Here is an 8,980-nt window from a genome sequence, read left to right as displayed (position 1 = left end):
TTGTATCTCCTAAGAACTTCATTGTTATTAGGGCAGTTAGAAGGAGTATATACATGGACAGAGGGCACAGGTGTGAGCTGAATATAATGGAATAACATCTTAAAAATATTAAGGAGTAAGAAAGAAGAATGCACTAGGGGAAAGCTGAAGATTGAGGTAGGATGAAGTAAATCATCTCACATAAAAAAGGTGTGAAAGGCTTTTACATTGGAGATGAAGGAGGTGTGGGGGAGAGGACTCTTAAGTATTGCTCTTGTCAGAACTGCCGCAAAGACAGAATAACATAAGCACTCAGTCGGATATAGATATCTATCTTACCCTGCAGGAAAGTGGAAAGGGAAAGGGATTGGGGTGGGGAGGGGAGGAGGAGCTCATAGAAGGGAGGGCAGAGACTGGGGGAGAAGGTAGCCAGAGGCAGAACACTACAATAGAGAGAGTAAGATAAATGGGGAAAACAGGATTGAAAGAAGTACACAGTAACCATAACTGTGAAAAATTTTTACAGCAAGTTTCTCTGATAAAGTCCTCATCTCTCAAATATATAGAGAAGTGAATCAAAATTATAAGAATACAAGTCGTTCCCCAAATGATGAATGGTCCAAGGATATGAATAGGCAGTTTTCACACGAAGAAATCAAAGGTATCTACAGTCATACGAAAAAATGCTCTAAGCCACTATTGATTAGAGAAATGCAAATTTAAACAATTCTGAGGTACCACCTTACACCTATCAGATTGGCTAATATGACAGAAAAGGAAACTGACAAATATTGGAAGAGATGTGGGAAAACTGAGACACTAATGCACTGTTGGTGGAGTTGTGAACCATTCTGGAAAGCAATTTGGAACTATGCCTAAAGGGCTATAGAACTGCACACCCTTTGACCTAGCAATAGCACTACAAGGTCTGTATCCCAAAGAGATCAAAGAAAAAGAAAAAAGACCTATACATACAAAAAATATTTATAGCAGCCTTTTTTGTGGTGGCAAAGAATTGGAAATACAGAGGATGCTCATCAATTGGGGAATAATGGAACAAGTTGAAGTATATAATTATAATGGAATATTACTGTGCTATAAGAAATGATAAGCAGGCTAATTTCAGAAAAACCTGCAAAGATTTATATGAATTGATGTAAAGTGAAGGGAGCAGAGCCAGGAGAACTTTGTATATAGTAATAGTAATACTGTATGATGATCAACTGTGAATGACTTAGCTATTCTCATCAATACAAAGATTCAAGACAATTCTGAAGGATATATGGTGAAAAATGGTATCCACCTCCAGAGAAAGAACTGATAAAAATCTAAATGAAAACTGAAGTATGATGTTTTTTTCTTATTTTTTTATTTTTCTTGGGAGTTTTTTGTCTGCATTTTCTGCAAGATGTCTAATATGGAAATGTTTTGCATGACTGCACATGTATAACCTATGGCAAATTGCTTGCCTTCTCAATAACGGGACTGAGGGGGAATGAGGGAGGGAAAGAATTTGGAACTCAAAATTGTAAAAAAAAAAAAAGGCTAAAACTGTTTTTGCATGTAATTGGGAAAAAATAAAATACTATAATTTTTTTAAAAGTTGAAAAAAAGAGAAAATTGGGAAACAGTTTGGCAGAAAATAGGTTTAGGACAGCTTATTTACTTCCACCAAAAGAATAAGTGACTCAAATATCAAAGATCATCATAAAAAATATTAGAGGAAGACACAACATATCTTTCAGATCTATGGTTATGAGAAAATTCATAATCAAATGAGGGCTAGGGGAAAGCACAAGACATGAAATAGACAATTTTATCATAATATAAAGTTAAAAAGCTTTGGGGTGAACATTTCAACTAAATTAACTTTCATTATGCACTGCTTTGTGCATAATTGTACATAACTGGTTTGTGCATAATTGTGAAAGAAATGTAAAAAACTCTGATGTGTCCCCTCATATCCATCATATTGATGGAGATGATAAAAGATTCAAAGTCTATTTTGAAGGATCTGTGGGATGAGTGGGACACTAACATGCTTTCAGTGGATCTATGAATTGCTCTGTTCTTAAAAAAAAACTCAGAATTATTTAAGAAAAAGTATTGAATTGTTCATACCCTTTGATCCCACTACTAGGCATATGCCTAAAGAGGTTAAGATAGAAAGGTCTCAAGTATTCAAAATCTTCACTGAGAACAAAGTTGGCGCCCATCAATTAGGAACATCAGAACAAACTTTGGTATATTATTGCACTCTAAGAAATGACAATTATAAGGAATTCGGGGAAACATAGGAAGACTTCAAGGAACTGATGTGGGGTGAAGAAAGCAGAACCAGGAGAATAATAGTAAAGGTTCAAGTTAACTGAAGAAATTGGTCAAGTTATCCACCTGATAGGGTTGTTGTGAGGATCAAATGAGATAATATATGTAACGCACTTTACTTTGTCAATCTTAAAGCCTACATAAATGTTAGTTATTGTGGTGACAAGACGCTAAGCCCTGATTATTTTCATCAGGCAAGAACTCATCACGATTGTTGATTTGTTATGAACAAATAGATACTTCACTAGATGTGACAAGGAGTTTGTTCTGATTGGAAGATTGACTGAGGGACTTGGTCATGCCCTCTGGGGTCTGTATAACACCATTAAGTGAGGTGGAATCAAAAAGTTGAGGGCATGCAACAGAGAAGAGAAAATGTTCCAGCTAAACCCCTGAGAAGAAATCAACTGGGGAGGAAGAGCAGAACCCTGGGCCACAGCCATGGCCTCGGGTCTCTTCTCCCATACCTCCTTGGCAGGAAGAGTCTCGTGAATTTCTAACAGTCCAAAGGATTTGGACTTTTCCCCCAGAGTCCTAGGAGTGTTCCAGGAATAGATGTCCACGATGTCTGGACTGGAAGCCAAGGACAGAGTAGATTTGATGAGGAAAGCAGATTCATGGCTCTACAAAGAGCTCAGCAGAAAAGTTATTCCATACCTGAGGGGTACACTTTGAGAATTTGGACAAAAGGATTTCTGGGAGAAACTACCAGATTTCTGGGTAAATTACCCTTTTGTTATATGAGCCCTCTAAGCTTGAGCCCAATTTCCTCTTAGATTCTGTAGGTATCGTTGGAAAAATGTGTCACAGGTCTTTGGCAGAGAGGAGAGCTGTTTTGTACCAACTGCTCTGACCCTACCACCTTAATAAATACTCCTTTCTAGAAGCTAACTTTCTGAATAATTAATGGTCATGGTAGGAAACACACTGGTTGGGGCTCATGATCTACAGCAGGGGTCAGCAGACTATCACCACAGGGTCAAATCAGGGCAGCAGCCTTTTTTGGTGCAATTTCTGAGCTAAAAATTGTCTTTATTGTTTTAAATACAATAAAACTTTATTTTAAAAATCATTCTTAGCTCACCATACAAAATGGGCAGGGGCTGGATTTGGCCCACATATAGCACATATATTATAGTTATAGCACCCCAACCCTTCAGCTATGCCTAGATCCCTAAGGAGATTTAATGGTCATGAGATCTGACTTATCAGTGCTTTGGGGAGTTGTTTCGTTTAACTACATATATTTCTTGCAAGGATTTTATTTTGTCTTCCTTCCCTAGCCCCTCCTCCCCAGTAGATAGGAAAGAAAATATTTGTTTTGTTGTTTTAGTCGTGACTCTGCGACTTCATTTGAGTATTTCTCGGCAAACATAATGGAGTGGTTTGCCATTTCCTTCTCCAGCTCATTTTACAGATGAGGAAACTGAGACAAACAGGGTTAAATGACTTGCCCAGGGTCATACAGCTAGTAAATGTCTGAGGCCAAATTTGAACTCAAAAATATGAGTGGCTTGGGGCAGCTAGGTGGCGCAGTGGATAGAGATACGGCCTTGGAGTCAGGAGGACCTGAGTTCAAATCCAGCCTCAGATACTTGACACTTACTAGCTGTGTGACTCTGAGCAAGTCACTTAACCCTGACTGCCTCACCAAAGAGAAAAAAAATATTAAATTAAAATTAAAATGTAAAAAAAAAAAATACGAGTGGCTCCAGGCCCTGTATCTACTGTGCCACCTAGTTGGCTTAAATGTTTGTTAATGTAACTTAAAAAAATAATAATAAATTGCCCCAATGCCTTGTCACAATTTAAAAAAGAAAATAGGGAACATGGGCAGTAGTCCCTCCTCTTCCAGTAGGGATGAAAGAACTTTTTCTCTCTTTTCCTCCTTTCATTATAAAACAAAATAGATGTAACAAAAATAAGATTTTCCAAACAAAAAGACAGGGGTCACCTGTCTTTTTGAAGACTTCCCTTAGGCTAGGGCCTCTCATTCTTTCTGCCTTTCTGTCAGTAGGCTTTGTGGAAAAATGAGTTCCACTATGAAGCCATCCTCCTTAGCGGTGTGTTAAGCTCCACCTTCCAATCAAGATCTAGTTAGTTTTAATACAGGGTCTGAAGTAGTGAACATAAGCCCCAGGGATGAGGATTTTCCACACTGCTTCCCTAGAAATTGTTTTCAGCCTATTACATTTATTGTTAATGTTCTCTCCCCCTCCCTACTTTATAGATAAGGGAGCTAAGATATAGAGAGGCCAAGGAAACCTGCTGAGGACTACACAGCCAGCCTACTACAAAGTTTGAATGCAACCTTGGGCTACTGCCATAAAATCATTCAATATTGTTGGTGGAGTTGTGAACTGATCCAACCATTCTGGAGAGCAATTTGGAACTATGCCCAAAGGGCTATAAAATTGTGTGTACACTTTGACCCAGCAATACCACTTCTAGGTCTATATCCCAAAGAGATCATAAAAAGGACTCACATGTACAAAAATATTTATAGCAGCTCTTTTTGTGGTGGCCAAGAATTGGAAATTGAGGGGATGCCCATCAGTTGAGAAATGGCTGAACAAGTTGTGCTTTATGAATGTAATGGAATACTATTGTGCTATAAGAAATGATGAACAGGCAGACTTCAGAAAAACCTGCAAAAACTGACATGAACTGATGCTGAGTGAAGTGAGCAGAATCAGGAAAATACTGTACACATTAACAGCAATATTATGTGATGACTAACTTTGATAGACTTAGCTCTTCTCAGCAATGCAAGGATCTAAGATAGCTCCAAAAGACCCATGATGGAAAATATTATATCCACATCCAGAAAAAGAACTATGGAGTTTGAATGCAAATTGAAGCTTACTATCCTCAATTTTTTTTTGTCTTTTCTTTCTTGTAGTTTTTCCCTTTGGCTCTGATTCTTCTTTCATAACATGACTAATACAGAAATAAGTTTAATATGATTGTACATGTATAACCTATATCAGATTTCTTGCTGTTCTAGGGAATGGGGATGGGAGGGAGGGAGAAAAAAATTTGGAACTCAAAATCCGTGAATGTTGAAAACTATCTTTACATGTAATGAGGAAAAATAAAATACTATTAAGTGGGGAAAAAAAAAGAAAAATGAGTCTGCTATTGAACAGTGACAAGACAACAAGTGACTCTACAGATATTGAGGCAGACATCCATCATTTTCCCAGGCACTCTTCAAAGGGAGGTTCCAGGAGAGTGAGGAGAGAAGGGGAGGAGTACCTCAGCCTACAAAAAGGTAGGGGGGAGTATAAGTGACCAACCCCTGCCTGGTCACTCATTGACTCAGGATACATCACCACCTTGCCCCTTATCATAGCACCTTGGAAGAACTGAAAATTTACAGGTGCCTAGAAGTATCTCTGAAAACAGCTGTACAAACCCCCGAAGCTTGGGACAGTATATTCTCCATGTTGGAAGCAGACTCTTACCTTAACAAAGAGTTAAAATGTTTGAGCTAAAAACATCTGCTCTTGGCCATGTCACCCCTAAGCAAGTAATTTCATTTCACTGAGCCTATTTCCTTACCTCTAAAATGGGGAGAAGAGTATTTGCCACAGGGTTGTTGTGGGAAAAGCATTTTATACACTCTAAAGCACTCTATAAAAGAGGAAGAGGAGAAAAAGAAGAAGATGATGATGATGGTGATGCTCTAATGGCTACTTCACTCATCGCACTTTGCTGTTCATTTCAAGTGGCAAGAAAGGAGAACCTGGAACACTGCATGATTTTCTTTTTTTCTTAATAAATTAATAAAATTTATTTATTTTTAGTTTTTTTTGTTTGTTTATTTTTTTCCTTTTTCGGCAATTGGGGTTAAGTGACTTGCCCAGGGTCACACAGCTATTAAGTGTCAAGTGTTTGGTCTGAGGCCAGATTTGAACTCAAGTCCTCCTGACTTCAGAGCCGGTACTCTATCCACTGCACCACCTAGCTGCCCCCTTATTTTTAGTTTTCATCATTCACTACTTCCATAAGATTTTGAGTTCCAATTTTTCTTTCCTTCCTTCTATAAGAAGAAACAAAAAAAAAGCTAAGTCTATTATAGCTGATCATCGTACAATGTTGCTGTTACTGTGTACAATGTTCTCCTGGTTCTGCTCACTTCACTCTGCATCAGCTCATGCAAATCTTTCCAGATTTTTCTGAAGTCAGCCTGCTCATCATCTTATGGAACAATAGTATTCCATTACATTCATGCACCACAACTTGTTCAGCCATTCCCCAACTGATGGGCATCGCCTCAATTTCCAATTCTTGGCCACCACAAAAAGAGCTGCTAGAAATATTTTTGTACATGTGAGTTCTTTTCCATCTTTTATGATCTCTTTGAGATACAGACCTAATAGTGGTATTGCTAGATCAAAGGGTATGTACAGTTTTATAGCCCTTTGGGCATAGTTCCAAATCGTTTTCCAGAATGGTTGGATCAGTTCACAACTCTAGCAACAACGCATTAGTGTTACAATTTCCCCACATCTTCTCCAACATTTATCATTTTCCTTTTCTGTACTGATTCATTTTTCAAAAGAAACTTTGGTAAAAGTATTCTCTCTGCCCTAGAAAGTTGTAAAAATAAATCAATAACTCGGGGTGGAGCCAAGATGGTAGAGGGAAAGCAGTGACTCACTTGAGCTCTCCCCCAAACACCTCTAAATACCTGTAAAAAATGACTCTAAAGAAATTCTAAAGCAGCAGAACCCACAAAAAGATAGAGTGAAACAAATTTACAGCCCAAGACAACCTGGATGGTTGATTGGAAAGGTATATTGTGGCGGGCAGGGAGAGGAACGCAGTTCGACGTGGGCGCACAGGCCATAGCAAACCTGGAGCAGGCATCAGAGGACTGAATTGCAGTCAGCTGTGGCGGTTTCCAGACTTCTCAACCCACGAATGCTAAAGACAACTTAGAAGGTCAGTGGGAAAAGTCTGTGACTTCAGTGACAGTTAGAAGCTAGGTTTCAGTCACAACTCCCGAGCACGTGCTGTGGCTGTCTCCTAAGCTTCTGGACCACAGACTGAAGGTGAATCAAGTGGATGATCGGAGGCGAACTGCAGGGATCTCTTTGCCAGTGCTGAGGCAGGAATCTCTTGCTTTTCCCCTGCTAGGATCTGGGTCGCAGTTCTGAGGGGTAGTCCAGGGGCGAGGAGGAGTGCTGGCGTGGTGGAGCTTGTTGTGGCTGTGGAGAGGAAACACCTCGCCCCTTATCATACCACCTTGGAAGAACTGAAAATTTACAGGTCCTTAGAAGTATCTCTGAAAACAGCTGTACAAACCCCCGAAGCTTGGGACAGTACATTCTCCACATTGGAAGCAGACTCTTACCTTAACAAAGCATTTAAAACTCAAGTAATTGGTCGGGATCATGAGCAAGCAGTGCAAAAAAGAGTCAGACTATGTTATCTTACTTTGGTGACAAAGAAGATCAAAACAAAAAACCAGAAGAAGACAACAAAGTCAAAGCTCCTACATCCAAAGCCTCCAAGAAAAATATGAATCACTCCCAGGCCATGGAAGAGCTCAAAAGGGATTTTGAGAAGCAAGTAAGAGAAGTAGAGGAAAAATTGGGAAGAGAAATGACAGTGATGGAAGAAAATCATGCAAAACAAGTCAACAGCTTGCTAAAGGAGACCCAAAAAAATACTGAAGAAAATAACACCTTAAAAAATAACCTAACCCAAATGGCAAAAGAGGTCCAAAAAGCCAATGAGGAAAAGAATGCCCTAAAAAGCAAAACTGGCCAAATGGAAAAGGAAGTCCAAAAGGTTACTGAAGAAAATACTTCCTTAAAAATTAGAATAGAGCAACTGGAAGCTAGTGACTTTATGAGGAATCAAGACATTGTAAAACAAATTCAAAAGAATGAAAAATTAGAAAACAATGTGAAATATCTCATTGGAAAAACAACTGGCCTGGAAAATAGATCCAGGAGAGAGAATTTAAAAATTATTGGACTATCTGAAAGCCATGATCAAAAAAAGAGCCTAGACATTATCTTTCAAGAATTATCAAGGAAAACTGCCTTGATATTTTAGAACGAGAGGGCAAAATGGAAATTGAAAGAATCTACCGATCTCCTCCTGAAAGAGATCCCCAAAGAAAAACTCCTAGGAATATTGTAGCCAAATTCCAGAGTCAAGGAGAGAATATTACAAGCAGCCAGAAAGAAACAATTCAAGTATTGTGGAAACACAATCAGGATAACACAAGATTTAGCAGCTTCTACATTAAGGGACCGCAGGGCATGGAATATAATATTTTGGAGAGCAAAGGAGATAGGATTACAACCAAGAATCACCTACCCAGCAAAACTGAGTATAATCCTTCAGGGGAAAAATGGTAATTCAGTGAAATAAAGGACTTTCAAGCATTCTTGATGAAAAGACCAGAGCTGAATAGAAAATTTGACTTTCAAATACAAGACTCACATGGAACATGAAGGTGTAAACAGGAAAGAGAATCATAAGAGTAGGTTGAACTGTTTACATTCCAGCATGGAAAGATGATATTTGTAATTCATGAGACCTTTGTCAGTATTAGGGTACTCGAAGGGAAAAAATTATATCTATGTATGTATAAATAGATAGATAGATAGATAGATAGATAGATAGATAGATAGATAGATAGATAGATAGA

The sequence above is a fragment of the Vombatus ursinus genome, unplaced genomic scaffold (assembly GCF_900497805.2).
Source record: "Vombatus ursinus unplaced genomic scaffold, bare-nosed wombat genome assembly UNPS02014807.1, whole genome shotgun sequence".
Lineage (NCBI taxonomy): Eukaryota > Metazoa > Chordata > Mammalia > Diprotodontia > Vombatidae > Vombatus > Vombatus ursinus.
The sequence above is the reverse complement of the archived record's forward strand: the minus strand, read 5'-3'. Positions refer to the sequence as shown.